The 26848-nt window shown below is 35.9% G+C and overlaps 1 long non-coding RNA gene across 1 annotated transcript; it reads right to left on the bottom strand.

The window, feature by feature from the left end:
• Window positions 1-9: 9 nt before the first annotated feature.
• LOC139152785 (uncharacterized) lies at window positions 10-26848 on the bottom strand. The gene is made up of 6 exons (XR_011556706.1): window positions 25606-26848; window positions 21468-21604; window positions 12661-12761; window positions 12292-12376; window positions 2358-2627; window positions 10-1573 (listed from the first exon to the last, which is right to left on the bottom strand). It is a non-coding gene; the product is annotated as an uncharacterized lncRNA (long non-coding RNA).

Raw genomic sequence — 26848 nt, 5'->3', positions numbered from 1 at the left:
AACTTTTGTACAAAATACCATGTTCTGTAATGATGTTACTTCATGCAGCTTTTTCAAACCTAGTCATGTGTAATATATATCAAAGAAGACAAACCACGAATAGGATATTATCTCCTACGGTCGTGTTTTATTCCTTGTAATTTTCGTTCACCAATTCAGTCCCCTTTAACGAACCATGGATGTAAAAAAATAGACATCCATGAACGAATCTACCACAAAATATGACTACATTACTATTTAAGTGCATGCCATAGTATTCGCCTATTCAGGTTTTCTAATGAACGCACCCACGCAGATGTAAAAATGTCATAGCCAGATCCTATTGAATATGTGCTATCGGCAGCGATGACATTTTAGCTGCTTCTGTCCTATGTTTTTCCTGTATACAAACCACAAAATAATGCCTTCTACAAATCAATGTACAAATCAGTGCTATGTCTTGAATAATTATCATGGTCAGAGTTTATGTTGGTTCAAAGTGACGTTATTATTCATTGACAACAATTTTGGAATGCAGTGACAATGAAATGAACAAAGGGAAAATAATTTAAATGCATATATAAGGCGGTGAGCGAAGTAAAGGAAGGTGAAGTGAAATAGAATATGAGCGATCGGTGTTTATACTTGTTCGATTCAACTTTGGGGAAAGTGTGACGCTATTCTGATTTTGGTAAATGTAGCATTCGTCCTGAACGGTCTAACTCTGAATGATCATAAAACAGTACATATACAAACTACGATCCATCTATGTCGCATCCAGAACGGCGTCACTGAGCGTAGGGAAATCATTGTGTGAAAATAAAAACTTCCAAATCCATATATTTTTGCATCTTGCGCACTATCTCACGGCAAACCTTCAGAGAAAAGCATTGTTACTGCTTACCGTCATAGAGTCTACGACGTTTAAGTAAAAAGCCTGATAAACGTTCCGAAACACTTTAAGTTGTAAGGCAACCTATCATTGGCTGTAACGCTGAGCGACATTCGCTCTTCTTTTGATGCGCAACAATAGCCATTAAAAGTATTAGAAGCGTAAAACCATGAACAAACTATTGCAGTAAGCTGTCTAAACCATGAAGCTGAGTTACAAACCGGTAACAATTTCGAAGACTGTTTATATCATCGAAACCAGTACACTTATATTGATTATTCACAAGAATATGACATTTCCTTGAACATTTAAAGTGGACGGATCTGCAGCTTACACGTGCAGTGTAATGCACATTTCCGCTGAACGGCTGATGCAGCAAATACAGCGTTTACGCTCGTCAGGTTATGTGACGGTTATGTGTACCGGATACGTTACGTACACATAGGAATCCGCTGAATATCTGCTACGTAACCGCTGCGAATAATGCAGCTTAAACGTGAATTTTCATGTAGTGCAACTTGACTTTTAATTTGTCTCCATTGCCTTCTCCGGAAAATTGGATACTTCTTTATACAGCAAAGAATGTCATCTCTGCCAGGACATTTCAGTGCTTTTAAATTCACATCAAAATGGTCATGGCTTTATTCTCTGCTGACGACCAATCTCTCAACTTTCTTCCAGGCGATTGTCTTTGATTTAGTTCTGTAGAAAACAAAACATTTCATAAATTTTAGGTGAAAAAATTCTTTATACAATCTCAACCCACTTGTGTCAAAAAGTCATGAGCATGCATTATTGAAAGAGTCTTGCAGTTCAATTTGCCTTCAAATAGGCATGCCAAAATCAGAGTTGCATGCAACATTTTGTGTTCAGTGATCTTCATGTACATGATATGTCAAAATTTACAATTATAGCAAAGTCTTAGTTACATTTTTTATTTTTTCAGTTTCCAAAGCAGTAGGATACTGATGAAGTTCTGACACCAGTACATTTAAGTACATGGCGTCATTTGACATCTACAAAATCCAACACTGGTGTGAAGCTAGTGAATTTAAGTTAATGTGATAAAAGAATGTATTTTAGACTCTGGAGGTTTGTCAGATTAGTACTGTACAATTAGAATGATGGGAAAACGTGAATGAGTCAAATGCAAGGCAGCCATAGAAACAAAGCCTGGTGCATAAAAAGGCCTAAGAATGCATGTAGTGTACAAAAATGTCTATATGGTTTACATGATTTAAATAGTGATTATGTTTGCATTTGCATTGAAATGATGAATTTGGTTTACTGTCAAATAGAACATTGCCTGTACTTCACGTTATAGATTAGACTTGTGTACATCTTACAAGAGCCATAATAAACTTCATCTACACACACAGATAAACTTCTTAGTGAAATGCTTCATTTCAATTCATCACTAGGTCATTTAACACCAAAACACAGTGTGATGTTTGCGACAGTCTACAGTATGTGATTTCATACTCACTCTGTGGTTGCTCTGTTTAATTGTCATCATATTCATCATTGTCTGTCACTACAGAACTAGTTAGACTGGTGGACATGATGCTAGATGTGGCATTTTCTGTCACTGCAGATGCTGATGTCGATGCCAAATGAGGTTGCATGGGTACAGCAGAGACCAGTGACTGTGTCAATAGAACCATACTCATTATCATGACCATCTTCTTTTTCTCCTCGTTACCACCACCAACATCACCATCTTCATCATCTTTGGCATCACCATCATCAATCAACTCTATTACAGATAAAATGAATAATTCCCCACCCGTTCAAGTCACTGATGTACAATGGTAGGTAGGGAAATACAAAGATCACAATATCAAGCACAATAAAATCAGGATTATTAGCTAAAAGGATTAGGCAAGAGTAAATAATGTTTCGTTTCACACCCACAAGTGCAGAAGTATTTTCAGATTTAATGAAAGACAAAGTGTATTAGAAATGTCCAACCCTGTCTAACTTTTTCCAACCATAAAACTTTTTGTTACAAATTTGACGCTTTTTGGTCAAATCAGAATATCATGAACTATAAAAGTGAAAAGGTAATCATGATTGTCTTTGTTTTTGGTTCTATAATAACACTTTATATAACACTTTATACAAAGCCCATGCATTTAGCTTGCATTCACTGACTGTATATTGTCAACATCAAACTGATTAAAATCTGATAGAGTGGTTGGGCTGTTCACTTTCTCGGTCATTGTCTATTTTTTGTTTTGTCTTCAGCAACCTCTTTATACCATTGTGCCATAGGTGATCACGTATAAATCTTGTGCTACGAAGAGCCCATCAGAGCTATGTTGCTAAATATGCAGCATTCCGATTGGTTTATCAATCCACTGTGCTAAGTAAGCAGTGTTCTGCTGATTGGTTTAGCAAACCACTGTGCTTCTGGTAGCTCCAAGTGGGTTGTGCTCGCAGTACAATAAAATACCCACAATTCTCTTTGATTTGTATCCTTGTAGGTTACTTTTTTAATAACTTTTTTAGTTCTGTATGCAAGCAATAATGTGCAAACATCAGAATAATTGATAAATAATATCAAGTAAAAGATCATTTAGAAATTTCAGTGAAAGTTTCCAAATGACCATTAAACAACCATTGAAGTCACGTTCTGTAGGTACTACAAATGCCATACTTTTAGGCAGTAAGCTATGATGAACTGAAGGGGTCATTCATTTGTCATTTCCATTGGAAAAAAATCAATATCCTTTTGTTTCAAAAAACAGGTGCAAGTACTAGTCTCCCTTCTTTCAATCACATTATTCTGTATGGCTGAAGACACAATCAGTGGAAAATTGTACAAAAATGCTATCTCCTCTCTCAATCTTGCATAATTTTCCAAATAATTTGAAATGAGAATTGAGAAGAATGGTGTCCTTAAAAGTACGTTTTCAGAATTTTTACAACTAAGTCTATGAATTTGTCTACACATGGGAGACACATGGTAGACTTCTCTGGGGAATCTCCGAGGATGCAAATCATAATAAATTATGGGAAATCTACAATAGTGTGTGTCTGGTGGCAGGGTTCAGATGTAGCGGCAATAAGAAAAGGTAAAGATCAACTTGCAGATCTCTATATCAAATTTTAATGAGATTGTTGTCATGCTGTCCTTAAATGTGCAGGCTGTGCTGACTCTAATTAAATACTAGGAGTATCAACATGCTTTTAAATAGGGAATTCAGTATAACATGTTGAAGATAACAAAACAAAACAAAACAACACTGACTTCTACGGAACAGCAGCTGTATGTAATTTGACAAATTTGTGCATCAATCTGATTTCTTGTTCTAGTTCCTAAACCATGTCCACACAACAATTAGACTGAAAGTGACCCGGAACTTTTTTAAACTTGACAGCTTTTGCATGTAAAAATGTGGAAATTACATGTTTGCATGGTAAATCTGGCTTTTGTGAAATTTAGCGCAAAAAAAATGATAAACCGTATAACAGTAATTTCAATATATCAATGCGCCATTCGATGATGAAAGTCGTTCCATTTGTAACGGATGGAAATAAAGCATTTTGATGATCATTTGCCAATGAACGTTAATATTTGAGTGAAAACTGTGTAAGAGAGGCATGTAATAAAAATATTGTAGCCAAAACAAGGGACTATGTACCCTCGGGGCAGGTCCTTTTGCCCTCCTTACGTCGGGCAAATGGTCACATACCCTCGGGCACATAGTCCCTGTTTGGGATATGGTATCCCATGGTAAACCGGACCTCACCTTGAAATATCAGAGCAAAAAAGGATGAGAAGGGGTGATGCAAGACCAGACAAGTGGTGCATGGTCTGATTTGAAACATCAGAACACATAAATTACTTTTAGTGGTGCGGCATAACCAAAATTTTCATAACAATTGTGCATTTTGTGATAAAAGCATGAAATTTGGTACGAATGTAGATTATCATGATATAAATCAATTTGGATACCGAGCCACCACAGGTTGAGCCTCGTTCTGGTGTGGCGGCCATTTTTAAATATGGCGACCATCAGTCACTATAAAATCCCATAGTTGCTGCTCTACAGATGATTCTATGGTGAATAGAGGACGTATTTCCATCATAAATGCCTTTTAAGATTACCATTTGCATATTTATTGTTTAAAAATCAATTTGAATACCGATCCCTTACAGGTAGAGCCTCGTTCTGGTGTGGCGGCCATTTTCAAATATGACGACCATCAATTACTGTAAAATCCCATAGTTGCTGCTTTTAGGGATGATTCTGTGGTGAATAGTGGATGTATTACCATCATAAATGCACATTAAGATTACTATTTGCATTTTTATTGTTTTATAATGTCATTTTACTAGAAAAACGGGTTCTCTTAATAAAATTATTGATAATATGGTTGAAACAAGGCAAAAGTGGAAGATTCAAAATTGTCAAATTGAATGTTTATACGATGATCAGCTGTCAGCTGTTCTGTGTAGTTAGACTATCAGAAGGTATTGTTAAGAGTTTATTTATTTCATTCTTATTTTTAATCGTTGGTGCACTAGTTTTAAGCATTTTTAGAGTTGTAGCTGGTGCGTGCGACACTCACCAGGTTTTGCAAATAGGCCTAGATTGGCCCATGGCTGTGGTGGGGAGGGTATGATGCGTCCGAGTGTAAAAACAGCCTGTTCCATGTTCTTCCAATGGATTGAGTGTTCTTGAGTAGAAATGTTGAATATGTGCAATATTTTGACATAGACTAATAATCTTTTCTAATTGTTATAAGTCAGCCATTGACAAGTTTTGCAGGGTGTTAAATCACAAGGCCTGACATGGAAAATTGTGCGGGGAATTTAACCCTATCTCTCACTCTTGTTCATCTACATTCACGCGTAGGCCTACATACAAAAAAGTACAATAATATTTACTGTATAACAACCCTTCTAGTTTTAACGTTAAAAACAATAACATTTTGGGGGAAATCTCTTATATAATCCCATAATTGTCAATGTTAGAGATTTATCATGTAACTACAATTAGTACATAAGTGCGGCCGTTTAAAATTTGACCACGTGGAGAACACGATCATATTTTTATATTATTTTTCGGCTATATGTACTATATTTTATACATAACTTTTCATAATTCATTTCACATGAAACTTATCTTCTGTAATTTGATATCTATTTCATGATTTAGATATTGGTTTTAGAGTTATTTCAATGTCAATGGTCTATTGCATAAATATATATATGGATTCATGCCTATAGTATTTTGAACATCGTATATTTTGGTACTAATTTCTTGGTCGTACATAACTTGTTGTTGAAATGCAAAAACATGGTACCATAAATTAGTTGTATTACTCCACTTTCTTTTGTTTTAACAAACATGGAAGGTAGGGAAAGTAAAGCTAAAACACAATCCTGCACTTTTGTCCGTCACGTCCGGCTTGGCACTCCCCGGATCTCTGCTTGCTTTTGCATAGCTAGTCAGCTTGCGAGTATTTTATTCCTTTCCATGGTGTTTACATAGGCTAAGACAACAAGTCTAAACAACAATCCTAAATATTTGCCAATCATTTTCTTGTTATCCACTTGACACATACACCCAAGACCTAAGCAAGGTAGTGTTGGCTGGCCAATTATCTGATCAAATGGGAACCTTCCTTTACAAACAGTGACACTGTAGTCCAGATTGAAACATAAATCTCAGAGAATTTACGCAGTTTTGTATTCACTATAAATCATTTGCACATTCAGTGACATACAATTACAGAAAAGCTATTACCAAACTTTGTACGTTTTGAACATGTCAGCCCAGCTAAATCTGAACTACTTTATAAAGTATACTGAGTGCATAAGCAATAATGAGGTCGATCAAGTATCAGATACATGCTTTTAAACTATTGAACATCATTTGATTTAATTCGTAAAGATTAGAAACGACAATTAGATCGGTTCAATATGGGATATATCCTGAAAATATTTTACTGAAGAATGCCAGCTAAACTTGAGCCAATTTACAAAGTTTAGAAACGATAATGAAATCGACCAAATATCGGATAGTTCCAGGAATAAAGTACCTAAGAATGGCTAGCTAAATTTCTGCTTATTTATGAAGTTTAGAAATTATCACTAGAGCAGCTAAATATTGGACATATCCCTATTTTTGTTATTGAAGAAAGCCAAGCTATATGACATATCTTTAGACACTTATGCTAATTTATGAAGTTTGGAAACGATAATTAGAGCAGCTAAATATCAGGTATATCTATTCCATAATATTTTGTTAATGAAGAAAGTCCAGCTTTCTGATATATCTATACAAGTTTTTTTCAGGAACGCCCAGGTAATTTTGATGTAATGTATAATGTTTAGAAACGATTATTGGATCAGCTAAACTGTTGAATTAGCTGTGCTCATTGATACAGTTTACAAAACAAACTTGAAACAAAATAATTTAATATACGATGCTGATAATATTTTGAGATCATCCGTGACTATGATTTTGGCTGAATTCTTTCATAAAAACGTGTTTGATAAAAATTTATATGTTTCAGGAAATTTGCCGTATCTGTGTACCCCTAGAAATATGATCCCAGTGGCGACTAAATTATATTAAGTTCACTTCATATTTTGACATACGTCCGTTACAAACAAAACGAATTTCATATAAGCATTATATTGCCTTCTGTATTGTGTGGAGCAAAAGCAAATCCTAAAAAATTAGATAAGCCGTAATTTGAAATGTAATCTTTTGGGGTATTAGGTAAGTCTTGGTCCTATTTCATGAAAACTGTAAAGGATGTTTGTATATTACAAAAGTTCACCTTAAAGAAAAATAGATCACTTTGCTAATGATACCCCACAACCAGGCTATGTATAAGTTAGGCTCGGCATATGACTTAAACAAAGACATGGTTAATAAAAATTTTCGTTGGTCTCAGCTCAAAATCGTGATTTTGCGGTACCCTTCAACACATGACTGTGACAGCTGTTGCGTCCAAATATTTTTTCAGTTAAAAGTCTATTTCATATTTGTGACATGGCCTTCTAGCAAATAAAACAGATTTCACACAAGGCATTGCCCAAAAGTCTATTTCGTATTTGTGACAGGTCCTTATAGCAAACAAAACAGACTTCATACAAGGCATTACCCTTTATATATGTCTAGGTTAAAAAGTGGTAGAATTTGACGTTTAACAAGGTGCGATTTGCAATACTTTGACTTTACAGTTCCCTTTTCCAATATTTTTTCTGTTAAAAGTCTCTTTCATATTTTCATATGTCTCCGTAGCAAATAAAACAGATTGCACACAGAGAATTGCCCTTTTAATATGTTTAGGTAAAAATTGGTAGAATTTGAGATAAGCAGTGACAGTGATTTGCAATATAAAGTTTTGGGTATAGGGTAAGTTTGTCATATTTTATAAAAGCTATGGAAAATATTGCATATTAAAATATGTCATCTAAAAGAAGAATAAAATCCCTTACCAATGTTAGCCCACAAGCTAGGTTATGTAAAAAATAAGCTCAGCAGATGACTTACAAGAAGACAGGTTTAACGAAAATGCATGCGAGTTGGCAATACTGTAATTTTGCGGTACCCTTCAAAGTATGACCGGTAGACCAATAGCATCCCTATACTTTTCCTATCAAAAGTCTATTTCATAATTTGACATGTACCTGTAGCGAATAAACATATGTCATACAAAGCATTGCCTTTTGTGTTATGCCAAGGTAAAAAACTGGTAAATTTTAGATTTTTTGGTGTATTGGGTAAGTTTTTGTCCCATTTCATAAAAAATCTATCGAAGATATTGCATACTACATATGTCATTTTAAAGAGGAATAAATTTCCATTCTAATGGTATCCGACAAGTCAGGTAATATAAAAAAAATTAGCAGATGACTTACAAGTACTACAAGAAAAATGCACGTGGGGAGCAAAATGGTTATTTTGCAGTACCGTTCAAAAGTCGACCATAACAGTTATTGCATCCCTATATTTTTTCTGTCAAAATTCTATTTCGTATTCTAGGGATCCCAAGGCTTCTACAAAGACAGGTTTGTTATTCTGGGGGTGCAAGTAGACCCTTCTAGCCCACGGCCTAACATATCTTGACTGCTGACATAGCGTCATCCTTTTATAGGATATAATACCCTGCATTTTATGCATAAGAATTGTGTTGTTTGTCTGTATTTCCCCGTTTAACAAGTCAGGTGGTGAAGAAAATTAAAAAGAATTTTCAAATAACTCTTTTCACAGTTTCTTATTGAAAATATCCAACCTAAAGCTACCCAAAAACTTCTGCAGTTGACATTTACTAGGTGAGAAATACCTATCTGGCAGCCATTTTGGAAAAATGGTTGCCATGGCAACGCTTCGGTAGATTTTCAGTGGCTCGGTATCTGAATTTGTTCAGCACATATTAAGACACATTTGAGCCAAGTTTGGTGCTTTTATCACAAAATGCACAATGGGTTTGCCATGCCGCACCACTATTTGAAATGAAAGCTGCTCTTTTTACATTGAAAGCTTTCTGTACTAACATGAAAAATGTACACATCTGACTGCTCATTACAACACCACAGCAGTGTGATATATAATTATATTACCATGCCCTGGCTGTCGCATTTTGATTGGTCGAGCTGAACCACGTGACTGAGGACAAATACACAGTAATGGTCTGTTTACACGCCCGTGAATATGAATAATAAGAACAACTCAAAGTAACGTAACTTTACAGCTCAAACGTAAATCATAATCAATCACAAAATAAAATGAAGCACTTGTTGGCCAAGTTGTGATACTTTTTTCTGATTTGCCAATTTTTTACATTGCGCGTGACGTTTTGTAGCGTATTGCTCAGTTTCTGGGGCCCAGTTGTCATTCGCTCCGGAAATTTTCGCAAATTTTGGCAGTTTTCCTCGGTTCGTTGATAATATAATGGAAATAACAGACTCCGCTCTGACCATTAACGTTTATTTATGGGTGTGGGCTCGAGGAAAGCCAAATTAACGGGCTTGGCAAGCCTCGCCCGTTAATTTTTGGCTTTCCTCTCGCCCTTGCCCATAAATAAACGTTAATGGTCAGCGCGTCGTCCATTATTTCTACATTATATTACCATGCCCTGCCCGTCGCATTTTGATTGGTCGAGTTGAACCATGTGACTGACCACAAATACACAGTAATGGTTTGTTTACATGCCCGTAAATATGAATAATAAGATTAACAACTCAAAGTATTGTAACCTTACAGCTCAAACGTAAATCATAATCAATCACAAAATAAAATGGAGCACTTGTAGGTCTAGTTGAGATACTTTTTCCTGAAAACATCTCCGGATTTGCCAATTTTTTACAGCGCGTGTGACAGTGCGTTGCGTATTGCTCAGTTTCTTGGGCCCAGTTGTCGTTTGCTCCTGAAATTTTCAGAATTTTGACGGTTTTCTTGGGTTCACTGATAATATAATGGAAATAACAGACTCAGCTCTGACCATTAACGTTTATTTGTGGGCGCGGGCTGGAGGAAAGCCAAATTAACAGGCTTGGCAAGCTGGCCCGTTAATTTTTGGCTTTCCTCTCGCCCTTGCCCACAAATAAACGTTAATGGTCAGCGCGTCGCCCGTTATTTCTATAATACATGGGAGACAGGAAATCCTGCTGCAAAATAATTATCAGAGAAATTTGAAATTGGGCAATAACACGTAATATTTGACTTAGTGCAGCACACATACCAGTACCCAGTGTTCAGAACACAGAGGCAGACCACCACTCCAGACAACACAACAGCGACAATGGGCAGATATGCTAACAAACAAGTTGTAAAGGACATTGCTTGTTAATTTGGTACACTATAGAAATTGACCTCTTTGCCTCAAGGCTCAACCATTACGTCAGCATGACAAACATGTATCATGGCACCCTGACCTGTATGCCATTGCTGTAGATGCATTTTAGTCTTGATTAATTGGTCTAAGTGGTACTTTTATGCATTTCCTCCTTTCAGTGTGCTCCATTAAGGACAGTTCAGAGTGAGTAGAATCCCGATAGTGCCACTCTGGCCAACCAAACCATGGTTTGCCACCTTGACAAAATGCCTGATTGCATGCATACCCAGTCCTCTTGCCAAAAGGAAACTCACTACTGACACTACCCCTGAACATATCAGAGAAACGTACCACCAACTGTCAAAGAAACTAAAACTGCTAGCATGCCTCTTATCAGGCAATATCCCTTAGAAGCAAAGGGCTATGAGAACCAGTTACAGAGGTCATCCTCCAGTCTTGTAGACCAGGGACTAAAGGGCGATATAACTCGAACCTGGAATGATGGAGAAACTTAAGCAGTGAGAGGGAAATTAATATCCATACAAAACCTGTAGCAACAGCTTTGGCAATACTATATACATGTAAGTCAGCTGGCTTGGTTCAGTGAAATCAATAGTGATGGTCAGCACTGTCATCATTCATTACATTGTCAGATAGTAGCCTAACATTTGGAAGTCACCCTTTAGTTACTCAATTTATGAAAGGGGTGTTCAACAAAACAACACATAAATAAAATTACAGTATGTGGGATGTCTCCATTGTACTTAAGACTGCTACAATATTGGTCTCTGTTAAGAAACTCTCCCTTTAAAAAATTGACATTAAAACTAGTAACTCTTATTGCACTACTGTCAGCTCAACAAGCTCAGACTACATACTTGATAGATATCAGGAACACTGTCAAAACAAAGAAGGGGAATGTCATAAAAATAGGAGACCTGGTGAAACAGTCACTCCTTATAGACAAATCAAACCATCAAGACTATCTGCTTACCCTCCAGACAGGAGACTTTGTTTATTAACTGTACCAGTACATAACTCATACTAAACGTTTGAGAGATTAATGTTCTGTGTTCTTTTATATATATACACAAAAGTGGGTGAATTTGTCCAATCGTTAGTTCATGGATACACTCTAAACATTTCGAGTGACACTTGCTGAGATAGCAGTGAATCAGAATTTGAAACTTACCTGGAGTTGAAGTTTGACTAGAATTCTGCTAAGCTGCTGTCGTAGCTATGGTGTCACTCATATATCAACCACCCAATTCTATGCTCCCCTGCATTGCTGCATTGTGGGTAATATTTGATATCTCATGATCACCCACCCATAAATTTGATACACAATGTATTAAACAGCCGATGAGAACTCAATGCTGGGTAATATCTTGCAATCTCGAGTGACACCTCAGGTACGACAGCAGCTTAGCAGAATTCTAGTAAAACTTCAACTTCCAGGTAAGTTTCCCTTAATTTTTGAATTTGGTGGCATATTTTCTAGAGTTATCAGCCATTTATTGAAAGTGGAAGAAAACTCATAAAAATTGTACAAAATTATGCATTAATTGCCGAATATGGCATCCAGCCTAAGGAGAAACTGCATTATCTGTACTTACCATGCAACATACTGCATATACCTTCCAATATACCACGGAATAAGGAAATAGCATCTTTCTGTTCTGCTGCCTTGTCTTCTGTGGTCTAAACACACAATGGAAAGTAATTTATTCAGAAATAAATAAGAGTATTTACCATGAAATGGATTGCACTTGCAAGACACATCAATTCGGCAATACTTATCATTTTGTTTACATGTAGCTCTGATTAATGACAGTACCACAATAAAAATTGTGAAGCATGGTAAAAGTCACAATATACATCACATATTTTTATTATTTCACATCCAGGGTAATGGCCAAATATTGCTAATTTGATATACTTTAGCCTGTAGAGATGTAAGTGATTTGTTACTAAAGCAAACTTACATTTTCACATTTTTCTTCAGGTTCATTATCTTCAATGTCAAACCCACATGTTCCCTCTGAGGCCGATACTCTTTCTTTCTTTGAAGAAACATTTGTATGATCTGTAGATTCAAATGGAACAAAAGTTAATACATTATATCGTATGTCAACCATTACTTAGTTATAAACTTTATGCAGGTAAAGTTTTACTAAAGATAAACATTACAAGCTGCTCAATCGGGAAGTGACGTAATACACATAGCAGTGACCTTAATTTCAATTTTGTGTGAGCAAAAAATTTTGCTTAATTCATTATAATATATCGTAAGCAAATTCAGTTTGTGGCAAAACTCTGAGGTCTGCAGGGCTGAGGAGTTTTACTGAAAACTGTTCATTGAACAAGTCATTGACAATGACATAGTCCCCACTTGAAATAGGAGTATTAGTCTTGATGGGGGAGGGAAATGTAGTCATTAAGAAGTATCACTGGAGTGTATATGTTGAGATCTATGGGCACATAGGTCTATGTCGTTGTTCCCAATTTGAAACACATGAGGCATGTCTAAGTTATGGTTCTAAATCAGGAAAAATACCGCAATTATACGGTGTCGCTCAAATTTGATCAGAATTGGTACATACCAGTATGGGTACCAAAGATCAACAATAAATGTTGTTTCTATCTGTTCAGTGCAGGAAAATTCTACGTTGATGTTATGACAATGATTTCTGCACAGTACAACCAGAAAAACAACAAGAAATATTTAAACCAGAAAAACAAGAATGACAAAAGTAATTAAGGTCTGAAACTTTAGGTACTGGAGAACTTTAGCAACGTGCATAGCAGAAAGGCAGCTAGCCCCCCTTAGTTTGACCATAGACGGTCTTCCTCCCCTCTACTGGCGGTCTTCCTCCCCTCTAATGTCTATGGTTTGAGCAGGTCTGTTAATATGTAACAGTTCATAAACAATGACAGGAAGTGACTCAAGTCAGGGGAGTAAGCCTGTTTCAAGCCTGTTTCAGAATTTCGCTTTTTCTTACCTCATTTGCACATTTTTGACACTGATGTGTTCATTTGAACAAATTCACATCTCAACCCCTACATCTACCTGTACACCAAATACTGAGACAGTAGCTTTGGTGGTATGGGAGCCTTTGTGTGTGACGGACATACATCCGCACATACCCACAAATATACAGACACAGACGCCACTTAGACTCATCATATAAGCTCTTTTTGGTATTTATATATAAAACCAAATATGAGCTAAAAAAGATCAGACCTATAGCTGTATTGGCCAGCCAAGAAATACATATGTGCATAATAAATGAGGTACAAGATGTGACATCTTAAGGTCTAATATCCTATCAAAATTGAAGGGTATAGAACTTGTGGTTACTGAGTTAGGCATATATATTTATAATCAAGGTCAAAGGTCATTGAGGTCACGCGACATTTTGAAAAAAAAATTGTATTGTGAATTAATCCCTATATGCCAGAAACCAAACCTCTAGCTCGATTCCCTTGCCCAGAATTAGATATGTGCATAATGAATGAGGTAAAGGGTGTGTTGTCATAAGGTCTGCCATCCTACTAAATATAGAGGACATAACACTTGTAGTTACTTATTTCTTGACATAAACGTATATTTTAAGTAAAAGGTCATGGAGGTCACACAACATTTTGTAAAAAAAATTCTATACTATAGTTATCACTATATACCGAAACTCAGACATACAGCTCTATTGGCTTGCTCAAAATTAGATATGCACATAATAAATCAGGTACAGTATGTGGCGTCATAGGTTCTCCCATCATACCGAATATGAAGGGTGTAGCACTTGTGGTTACTGAGTTATGGACAAATATGTATATTTGAGGTCAAAGGACATCGAGGTCATGTGATATCTTGTCAAAAAATTGTATTGCTAAGTTATCCCTATATACCAAAAATCAGACCTCTAGCTCTATGGGCTTGCTCAAAATTAGATATGTGCATAATAATGAGGTACAATATGTGGCGTCATAAGGTGTCCCATCATACCATATGTGAAGGGTGTAGCACTTGTGGTTACTGAGTTATGGACAAATATGTATATTTGAGGTCAAAGGTAGAGGTCTGTGACATATTGTCAAAATGTCTACAATGTCCGCGTGAACGGATGGACGAACAGACAGACATGACCCAATCTATAGGCCCCTGGACTTCATCCTTGGGGACTAAAAACTGTGTCACTGCATCCTTTTTGCAATATGAATACGATGAGAAACTAAATTTTTATTTTTCTTGGCCTCATACATGAACTGACTTATACATGAGAGTCTATGGAGAACTGCCTTATATATGGGAGTCTATGGAGGTGTAAACTAAAAAGTCCTCTAAGACGGCCAAATTTGATCGCATTGTGAAACAAAACAACGTGCATCTGTATGGGGTAGGGTACTATCCTTGTGCAAAGTTTGAAAGAAATTGACCAGGGCATGTCTGAGATATCTGCGTGAACAGATGCACGCACGGACGCACAGACAGACGGACGGACATGACCTAATCTATAAGTCCCCCCGGATGACTAAAAATCACTGCTCTGCATATGACATCAATTCTGCATTTTGTAGCTTGTCATATTCTAAATTAATCTCTGATGAGAGTTTGGCAGAAATACCCTTGTGGTCTAACAATCAGAGAGAAGCTTTCTTAATCTCAGGTACCCGGTTTGTACTCCAGTGAAAGTTACATACACTTTTCTTTCCAGTTTGAATGGGAGAACAGTTGAATAGAACAGATCCAGGTGCAAGGTCGATGTCCAACCACAAAAAGGTGTATATTTTACTGCTCAATCAGACAGTTTCAAACAATAATACTTGTTAATTGGACAGTTTGTAATCAAAGAAAGATGAGGTCACATGAAACAAGAGAGAACAATGGGTACAAGATGGAGAATGATAAATGTAAATATTACATTCATCATCCAGACTGGCAAGTAAAAGTATTGAACACAGACATTTCATAGTCTCCACTCATTATTGGGATATCTGCCTTAATAGGGCAGGGAAATACGATCTGCAGTGCATAAGTGGTAGCAGTGTACTGCGAATCCTGTGATTGTTTTCATGTCAAGGCATCAATTAATAACTGTGACTGGATTGTATTATACAATAAATCCATGTGCATATGTATGGCATATGTCTATGTCCTTGGACCAATTTGAAAGAAATCAGTTGAGACATGTCTGGGTTAATGGTCAACAATAAATATTGTTTCTATCTGTTCAGTGCAGGAAAATTCTATGTTGATGTTATGACAATGATTTCTGCAAGGTACAACCAGAAAAACAACAAGAAGTATTTAAACCAGAAAAACAAGAATGACAAAAGTTGGACATGCTGCTACAGAGAATAGATGTTTTGATCAAAATAAGGCAAAAATTGTCCTAAAAACATGAATATTAAAATTTCAAAACATTTTTTGTAAACAGCTTCTAAGCTTGTCAAAAGATGATCTGCAACATTGCGAGAAATCTATCAGCAATATAAATCACTAGGCCATGCAATCTTATTTGCGCTAGTGATATGGATGTACATTGTATCCTCAGACAGCGTCAAACAAAAAAACATTATAAATCTGAAAAATAATTAGCACAGCTTTTCTCATTTGGAAAATATTTTTTAGAAATTTACAATTGTGACCATCCCCTCCAAGATCTAATGGTCCATCCCTTAGCTTGAGCAGGTCTGTTAATATGTAACAGTTCATAAAAAATAACAGGAAATGACTCAAGGTCAGTGGAGTAGCCTGTTTCAGTCACTGGTCTGCCACTACTCCTGCATATTTACAGGATTTCCCATTTTTCTTACCTCATTTGCACATTTTTGACACTGACGTGTTCATTTGAACAACATCACATCTCAACCCCTGTATCTACCTGTACACCTGTACTGAGATGGTAGCTTAAGGTCATACGGGAGCCTTTGCGTGTGCATACATCCGCACATACATACCCACATACATACCGGTACAGACAGACATATACACACGCCACCGACTCACCATATAAGCTCTTTTTGGTATTTATACACATACCAACTATGAGCTAAAAACAGAAAGACACATGCAACACATACACTAAATTAATTGATGAGGATGAAACTATTAAACAACACCTACACTGCTTTTATATGTTGAACATATCATTGTGAAATACCAGTGTCTAATTGGTTCCTAATTGCAACAAACTTAAGTGGAAGTATATGCCATGTTCACAGTAAGCACTTTTGTTTCTGATAAAAATTTAAAAGCATTTGATGTATTTGTTTAAGATAAGATATTAGTTAATTGGTGTTGTTAAATTTAGTTGGTTTTAAATTTTAGATGGTGTTAAATTAATAAACGTGACGACACACTTGCCATCCATCTATCAGTATGGCAACAAAATGGGTACTCCTAGACAGAACAACCAGGGTTCCTCTCACGATAATTTTTTTCACAATAATGTTTATTCTACCCGAGATCTTAGTGTCATATGGGAAGGCTTTGAATAGAATATATAGTTATGTAAATGTTTCACTTGAAAGTTTACATTGTTGTAGAGATAATCACAATGACTGAAAACTTAATTTGAACAATCTGACAGCTATAGTGCACATCCCATCTACACATCACTGAGGTAACTGCTCAAGTTTTCAGGCCTTTACTACTGACAGACAGATAGACAGACAGAAAAAAGTGGGACCAGATTGACTACACGCAGACCTTTTCATCAATACGAATATCCTCCGGCCATAAACACATAGCTTGGGAGCATAAAAATCTCATTTCTGTCATCTGAAATGAGATTTTTATGCTCACAAGCTATGTGTTATTCTGTCATCCCTAGTAACCTATACACCAAAATATGAAAGCTGTCTGGCTACAACTTTCACAAAACAAAACATTTTGCCCCAAAATTACCTCAAGAAATACAAATTTGCCTATTTCAGCACAATTTCAGCATTCCCGCTGAGGTCCTCCCTGTGCAAATGTCAAATATCACAGCTGTTTGAAGAAACGTTTTGAAGACTTTTTAATAAGATTTTTGTAACAAAAAATGAAAAAAAATTGTCTAAGAAATACAGTTTCATCTATTGTATCACAGTCTGAACAAATCTGAGTATACCAAGCTATCTGACTGGCAGGTAAGATTTTTTTACCAATTATGGAATTTCCCTTCTTGATCTAATTTAAATATTTTTCAGGAATACATATACATAAAAAGAAAAAAATCCAGCCATTTACGCATCATGCATCTACACTTAAAATATCAAGTCCATAGGTATTTTGGTCCTCAAAATATTAAATTGAGCAGACATCCTCACACACATACATACATACATAATACATAAATACACACACACACACATACATACATACATACATACATACATACATACATACATACATACATACATACATACATACATACATACATACATACATACATACGTACATGTACATACATACATGTACATACACACATACCGGTACAGATGGACGCTTACCTATTCCAGAAGTCAATTATAACTAAAAAATTCAAAAATTATGCCACTCTTATGATGGGACCAATATTGTCTCAGTCAGTGTATATAATAAGTGTAGGGAGGCAGTCAATACAAGAAAATTATCATATCTTGAGAGATATGTTGTCATCACGTATGTTCTGCAGGTTCTCTGTTTCATGTGGTGAAAACTGTTTGTAAGGCTCATCTTTGACCTCTGAAACTTAATTATACCCATACAGAGATAACCCTTTTCCTGCCAAGTCCATATTTCACCATCAGTTCAAGATGGTTAAAATTAATGAAACACAACATATTCCATATGGTGTATTTTAACATAATACTGAACATTTGAAGGCTGTTGAAAACATAAATACTGTAAACTTGATTTTTGTAGACTGAAGATGCTATAACAGACCAAGCCAAGTGGGTGCAAATATGTCATGTTTTGGCTCAATACTGCTTTTTACTGACTTGGCTGATGCGGAAGTGATACTGTCTGGCAGGAAAAGGCTTCCACTCTTGGATCACTGTATGCAACCTAAGTGCCAAAAAAAGAGCAATTTTCAAAACTTCTCCCAACTAGCTTTAATTGATATGATAGCAAAGACACCTCTTCCTACAATGAAATGAAAATAGCAAACAGTATTTCTCGAGTGCTCTACTGTAACAAAGTTACTATCATGGTGTTGCTTTGTACTACATATGACCTAGTTTACATTAAGAAGTATTGCGCAATATATAGTTCATACTGGTCTGCATAACTATTGAAATCTTTGCAGATCAAAAATATGCCTGATGTCTAATCAATTCATAAATTAAGAATCTAAGAATTAATCTCAGAAGTTATGGTAGGTAAATGAGACTTTTTTCAGTATTATTTTTCTTTGTATCAAAGTACAGTTTCAATTTCAAATCCATGAAGCATGGTGAAATGCTCAATGTTCAGCTTATCAACACAGCCTACATAGTCAGCATTGTTGTTGTTGAAAATTGAATTCAAGGCTTGACAAGAAGTTATTTGTAAACAATAGCAATGATCATTACACATCCATAGGCTGTGTTGACAGTAGAATACTTGACACTTCATCATTCCATAGGGATTTGAACACTAAAATGATTGGCTAAATGTAGAAAGGAATCTTGGACAGTGATTTTTTGTCAGATTTTTGTTTTTCTTATAATTGATAAAGACTGCTAACTTAAGAAATTTTATAAGAATTTAACATTTTTAAAATGAATATTGGTACTTCTTATACATCTGCCAGTGAGAAAACAGAAATTTGCTGTCACTGAACACATGTTAGGGCCAGCATCGTTGCTAACACTTTTCCGGCAGGTTCAAGGTATCCCAACTAGCATGTTTCTGTATAGCCTCTGCACATTCACCTGGTCAGTTTCAAGGACCCGCCAACCGCCATTTCTGTCTACTGCACTAAGCATTGTAAAATACCTGCAGAATCACACTATAATTTTCATTTTCAACTAAAATCATTTAATGAAATAAGAGGGAATATACCATAGTGATAATATTCTTGAAAAATCCTTTAAGATTCAATGAATACACATGGATTGAATTCGGTCGATCTTATTAACCTATCATCTGGCAGAGGTACAAAATAGTGGTATGCTACAGTCAAACTAATATGCCTTGCTGCCTTAAACCTTCTTTGTACATCACACCATTTGCAAAACTGAGCACACAAACGTACAAATTCTATGCCTTCACTTTGTAGCATAAACCAGTTTACACAAAGACACTAACACAATGTCAACCAGTTAATGTCTTCACTTTGCTATGTAAACCAGTTTTCTAAAGAACACCAGCTGTGTTATCATTGAAACCTTCACTTTGCTATGAAAATCAGTTTACTTACAACAAACTGAGCGCATGTTTTAATGCCTTCACTTTGTAGCATAAACCAGTTCACATGACACATCACAGGAGACAGGTCAGTTCGTAGGGTGGAGTGGGATGGTGTTGGGTTCTTCACGAAACTATTTATTTTATTCTATTTTATTTCATATTTTTTATTTATTTTATAAGTGATATTTCAAATACAGATTTTGACTCAAAACTGACTGCTTTCTTTATTATCTACTGGTCCCCATTTCTTTCAATTGCTCTACAAACTGGCTACTCACTGGCCTTTAACCTTTTGAGTGCCAAGTCAATTTTATCACCCTTATAGAATATACCTACAAGTCAATTTTGTTACATTTTGCAAAAATTTTGATAATAAAATTGTTGCCAATGTAATGTTGAGTTCATTTGCTCCAAAATTATCATGAAAATTACAGAAAAGTTCATCAAAACTTGTAAAATGTTGCACTAAATTTTGGTGGAAAAAAAATACAGCACTCACAGGGTTAATATTGATCAAGTCAACACCACTGTCATTGAAATAGATAAAACAATTAACGAATAAAATAGAAGAAAATAAACAGATGCATAAAGAACCTCACCATCCCCAAGGACTGACCCTTCCCACTGTTTACATCTGCCATCACAAATCATCCTCTTCCTGCATGTGGGGTGCTTGCAGGTAGAGTTCAATTCTGTACACCCTATGTTACTTTGTCTATTCATAAATCTGTAATGATGTATTTGATTTGTAGATCATGATGTCATACTTATCAGCAGAGTGATATATCATGATTTACATATTCAAATACCACACATGTACAAGTGAATCTCACTCATCCAATAAGACCCTCCTTATGTATAAGTTCAACCCCCTCTCCCTCCCCCGAATAATGATTGATTTCTGGAATGATTTAATTTATTGTTGTATAAATTATATCCGGGCAAGTGTACTGTAGGAATGGAATATTACATTTGAAACAAAATTTACTGTTTGACCCTTTTCCTTATCACCTTTGTTAAAATTTTAATGCAACCTAAAGACAAGTTTAGTGATGTTATCCACCTCTATTTTTGTGACTGAACTATTCTATCTAACAGGGCAGTCAAAATTGTGTAGGTGTTGTTTGAAATGGAACAATTCTTGCTTGAATAATTTACATAATTTGCTTTAAGTGAGTGTAAATGTTTCTATTTTTGGGGTATATCTGTTTATAAGCCCCCCCTATCTTTTACGTACTACAATAGAATCACCTTCATCAATGAATGATGTACAATAATGTACTGACTGTCAGTTATACTGTGAAATCTATTACATTACCTTTTTCACGGTTGATTTCACCATGTGAATTACAAGATACAATGAAAGAAACACGTACACCACGGACCCTGTGGATAAACTGTATTTAGGGGACTTAATACACCAGTACAAACCTTTAGTTTCTGTTTGCTTCACACAAAACCATCCAGATCGATCGATTTTTCCTAATAAAAGATCTTGCAACTTGTTCAGCGGTCTCTTTTTTATTGCCTGCTTGACTTTTCAGGTTGGATCTGTAAGCTGACATTGTCTGGAATAGTGATAAAAAAATAATGATATCATGTAATACTATTTTTGCGCATTGTGTTTTCACTCAATATGTGACTGTATTTCATCAAAATCTCAAATTTAGCAAGGACAAGTCACCAAAGATGACGCAGTCACCACTTGTTAATTTGTGTTTTGAAATACATGGAGATCAGAGACAAGTGTGAAACAAATGAGTGGTAGTGCAGTGCTATTTGATATTAGCAATAATGTGCTGCTATATTATTGATTTCATCAGGCATTTTACAAATACTGACAAATTATTGCTTTACTTTTTCTTTTTGCCAAAGTAATGGCTCTCAACATGAAAAAAAAACACTGCTAAGCTGTCATATTGACCTTTTGGATCCTACTGCAGAACAAATTTATGTGAATGACAGTGCAGCAAAGTCAGTTTACCAGACAATGAGAACGTCATTGTGCCATGTTTAATTTGAAACTAGTTGAGGCATGTTGACTTACCCTTGACAGTGGGCTTAATTATGCAGTATTTCTCGCAATTTAAGATATCATGGGAAATGAACATGTTTATGTTTTTTATGAGTGTGACTGCATAAGTTGTTCAGCAGTCTGGCATACACAATCACTCATGGATAAGCCATGGGTGATTGTGTATGCCAGACAAACCTGTAAAGCTTGCCGACTTGATGAATTATATTCATGCTGACTAAAACCATGACTTTGTTGATTGTGTAATACATGTGTTGAACAGTAACCACTTGAATTTTCCAAAATCTATATTTCCACTTTGTGTAAATAGTGTCATTTGCTTTCCATGTGTGCCTACATCTGCCTTGCAAATGTAGTTGCACATTGACAAGCCACGAATGCCACAGTGACATCAGCTAAAAATAGCATCAATGATATGACACTGTGCTCCTCAGTGCATTTAGTGGTAGGGATGCAAGGAGAGAGGTTTGGGGAATGTTGCTGAGAAAGATGCAAAGAAAGGGTTGAAATGTGAAACTGTAATAAAACCTATTGTTTTTTAGCAGTGAGCGTCCAGCTTGGTAAACATGCCATCTTGTACATGAAGGCAAAAACATAATTTTCACATGTCCACCAAACTTGGAATTTGCATAGATCAACATAGATCATCCAAATTGATTTATCTGCAAGATTTTGTATGTTCCTTGCTACAAAATTCTGACCCAATTGAATTATTACAGGAAAACAAGCACGCATGATTGGACAGTGTGGACTGTGTATTGCATGCACTACATTTGCCGTGATGAGGATTGCCAGACGACCACACTGCATCAAAGAACTGTAGGTTTAAAACGAAAATATAATTCTAAACAAACTTTCTTCGTGTCATTGATAGCCTTGATTTTCTTTGGATATTGAATGGACACATTTATTAAAGACGTCACTTTAGCTTGTCATTGATGGTGAAATGATTTTTGCAGAAACTTGATCAGTCCAGCCAAGTACACATGCTTACTCATAACAGCTAGCTGGACGTGATGATCACAACATTGTTTTATGATATTCCGATACAAAATTAAAATAATTTTATTAATATGTCGCATTGACTTAAAGTTGCAAGTTTCCTTGGGTGTTGAAACATGTTAGCATAGTGTGTTACAAATCAACACACCAAACAGCAATGTTCATGTAAGAACAACCTGCTTGATTTCCATGGACTTTCTGGTCCGCCCATCACACTGGTATGTCTGTTTCCCCTCTAGCTTCTGAAAATTCTTAGTAAAGTTACAAATTCAGTCTCAAAAGTTTTGAGTAAATTTCAAAATTGATTGTATTAATCAAATTGTCAGATATCAACAAATTCCTTTTGTATGCCAATACAGCTCATCTCAGAACCGGACATACTTATATACACACAAGAGTTGGCAACACCCTGACAATTAAATAATCTTCAACAGCACTGATTTACATTTACAAATTATTCTATGTGAAGTAATTCTTCAATTGCAGATACTATGACAGAAGAGTTCAGCACTGCCAAGATATGAGTATAGCACACTGAATTTTGAACCAGAGTTATGAAAATGACTGAACTGTGTCACAATAAGTTTCTTTCATTAAATCAATCGTTTCATTTTTGTAAGATTGTAGAGACTAAGGGTTAAGGGTATTAGTAACTTTAAACCAGGAAAAAATACCAATAAGTGGAAAGGATCAAAAGAAATCAACTTATTTATTTCTTTACATATTACAAAACCAGAAAGTAACACATAATTCTAATTTAAGTGATTTAAGGCTAGTTTTACAAGCTTACTTGTCAATGTTTGATGATGGAAAGAAACAAAAAACCACGAATAAACCTCAAAAGCAACAAAATTCCAAGCATAACATTACACGATGGTTCAGAATGTTCATTTACAAAGTTCACTTAATATGTACTTTGAAAACGATAGTATTTTGACAGCTGTACCGCGGCTACTTACTAAAAGTCTGTTGAAAAAGAGTACTAAATATCGTTGTTTTTCAGGTCAACAAGTGATTGGATCAGAAACATGAGTCATGAAACAGTAAAACAACAACTGATAAATAAGTAACTTTCTCAAGAGTAACTTGAAACGCCTCGCCTGAAAGAAAATTTCATCCGGTTTCACGGAAACTGACTGCGTATTCGAGCGCCACAGCAATGAACGGTTGGGAATTTTAACATTGATTGTTCACTTTTTAGCTGCATGATTCAGCTGCCAAAAAATAATTTTATTTGTAGATAAATAATTGAATTTCTTACTTTTTATTTCGTTTGTTAATGAAAAGTCATTTTAATATTTTTAGATGCTTTAAAAATTTCAAAACCCGCTAATAGGCAACCATTCGGTCAAAATGCAAACGAAAAAACAGGAAAACCAAAATTGAACTATGGGCTATTTCTGTATGAATACTCTCAGTCTCTTTACCCTTACGCTTATTACTCTCGCCGATGCACGATTTTTGCATCAAATTTTTTCACTCATTTTCGTTGGTACGACTTTGAAACTCCAGGAAGGATTGAGAAGAAAGGGTTACCTTGAATTATTGAGGTTTTTGCTGATAATTTGCCAAATTAAATGAGAAAAAATACTACGCAAATTTCCACACGCTTACACACTGAGTGTTTCAAAGAGGCCGGCCTTTCATGTTGTACAACATGTGATTATGGAGGTAGTAGGAGACTGAGGTTTCTTGCACGGTCGCGCCGATGAAATGGGAAGCTGCAATTTTCGCTTGTAATTTTACAAACGAAATCGTAAATCCACTCAAAACTTCGCATTTTTTTGACATATTTGAAACCCATGAGGAACGCAATTCATTCTCCCCTGCACAGTAAAAAGGGGATCGAAACGACATGCATGTCAGGACCAAATGCACGCAAGATGTCCGTACGTCAACATCCACCAATGTCGTAATTTACACTGACAGAACAAAAGCAATTTGATCGAGCATGGAAGTTCTAACGTAAATGCATAATTGTCTATCGCATTTTCATGTAAGCCAATACACTCACACGTACGCTCCAAGTTCAATTATTATGTCAATTCAACACGATCTGGTATTTTCGCTGATAGTGTGTGTGCAGCGTGAATGGTACGCTAGTCATTAGATAACACTTATCACGTGGTGTGACAAAATAGTTTTACGGAAGTTGTGATCACGTGGTGTGACAAAATAGTTTTACGGCAGTTGTGATCACATGGTTTGTCAAAAAAGCTTTACAGAAGTTGTTGACCGAAATGACGTCAATTTTGCCTCTCCCAACTCTATAAGCTTCCTCAGTTACGTAACTTCGTCGCTAAAAACTGAATCCAATGATGAACTGTTATAGATGTTACAATGCCCATGAGAATCCATTTATGCAGCAAGGTTATAAACGTACACAACATCCGTAAGTCAGCGAGGGTTTGAATTAGTCAAGATGACCTATATCAATAATAAAACATGACAACCTGATAATGCACTCACAATGCAATGATGGAACAATTTCAATAATTGATAACTAGAAAACACTTGTGTTTGCATGCTTACCTAGAAACAATTCTGACAAGTTTTCTTTATATATGAAAGTTGGCGCTTCAATTTTCTCCACTTAAGAAAATTGGTATGAAGTGGGTCTCTGTCAATGATGTAATTAAAGTCCTTTGTGCAAATTTCCTTGTTTACAAGTTCAGGAGAATCACTCTGAGATTGTTCTTCTGATGAATCAAACTGGGGTGGTTCTGATGAAGAATCAAACTGGGGTGGTTCCGATGTTGAGATAAACTGGGGTGGTTCCGATGTTGAATCAAACTGGGGTGGTTCTGATGTTGAATCAAACTGGGGTGGTTCTGATGTTGAATCAAACTGGGGTGGTTCCAATGTTGAAGTAGACTGCAAATTTCCTGGTGACTTTCCAAGTCTTCTCTTTCTTTGTCTCCTAAGCTTATTGCGTCTCTTCACTGCTTCTTTGTTTCTCTTTCTCATACCTAAAAATTATTGTCATTAGATTCGTGGGGAATATGCAAATTTAATTTCATTATTCACATTAACATTTAGTCCTGTATCCCTTTTCCTGCCAGACAGTATCAATTCCCCATCAGCAAAGTCAGTGAAAAAGTGGCATTGCTCAGCCAAAACATGAAGTATTTCATCAACATGGCTTGGTATTTCAGGGATGTAGAAATTTTTTGTCACAGCAGGAAAATTATGGTTGATAGCTGGAAATGTCCATAATGCGACCGTGAAGAGGTCGCGGGTGTCCCCCTCCCATGGTGCGGATTTTTTTTTTATTCTGAAGTCTCCAGAATGGCTCTCCTGGACCCATTTTAAGAATTTTTGGTCAAATCTTGCACACTTTTACATCATGTATGATGTAACAAGGTTGGACAGTCAGGCGATCTCTCTTCAGGTATTTTTATTTGTATATTCTCGTTTTTTCAATGTACACTGGCCACCATAAACTGGTAACTTCGACAAAGCCCAATTTTCTGTTCAATAGACACAGGTGAAAAACTTTAAATTTACTTGTCGAATTGTCCCCATATTTGTCGTACATCGGAATTGAAGAACAGCAGCTTTTGCTGCACAAATAGAAATTATGGAGTCTGATTTTTCGCTCACTGTTGCCATCGAATACATTGCTAAACACAGCTAGGATTTCTTTCTCACCGTCGCTCTGAGATAACACGTACTGTACATTGTTGTTTGATTCACAACCCGATGAATTGACATTTCTAGTAGTGAAACTTTCACTTGTTTCACCAGTTTCACTTAAACATGGTTCACATTCAGT

Source organism: Ptychodera flava, chromosome 2, assembly GCF_041260155.1.
Source record: "Ptychodera flava strain L36383 chromosome 2, AS_Pfla_20210202, whole genome shotgun sequence".
Lineage (NCBI taxonomy): Eukaryota > Metazoa > Hemichordata > Enteropneusta > Ptychoderidae > Ptychodera > Ptychodera flava.
Note: the sequence above shows the minus strand (reverse complement) of the source record. Positions and strands in the feature narration are given on the sequence as shown.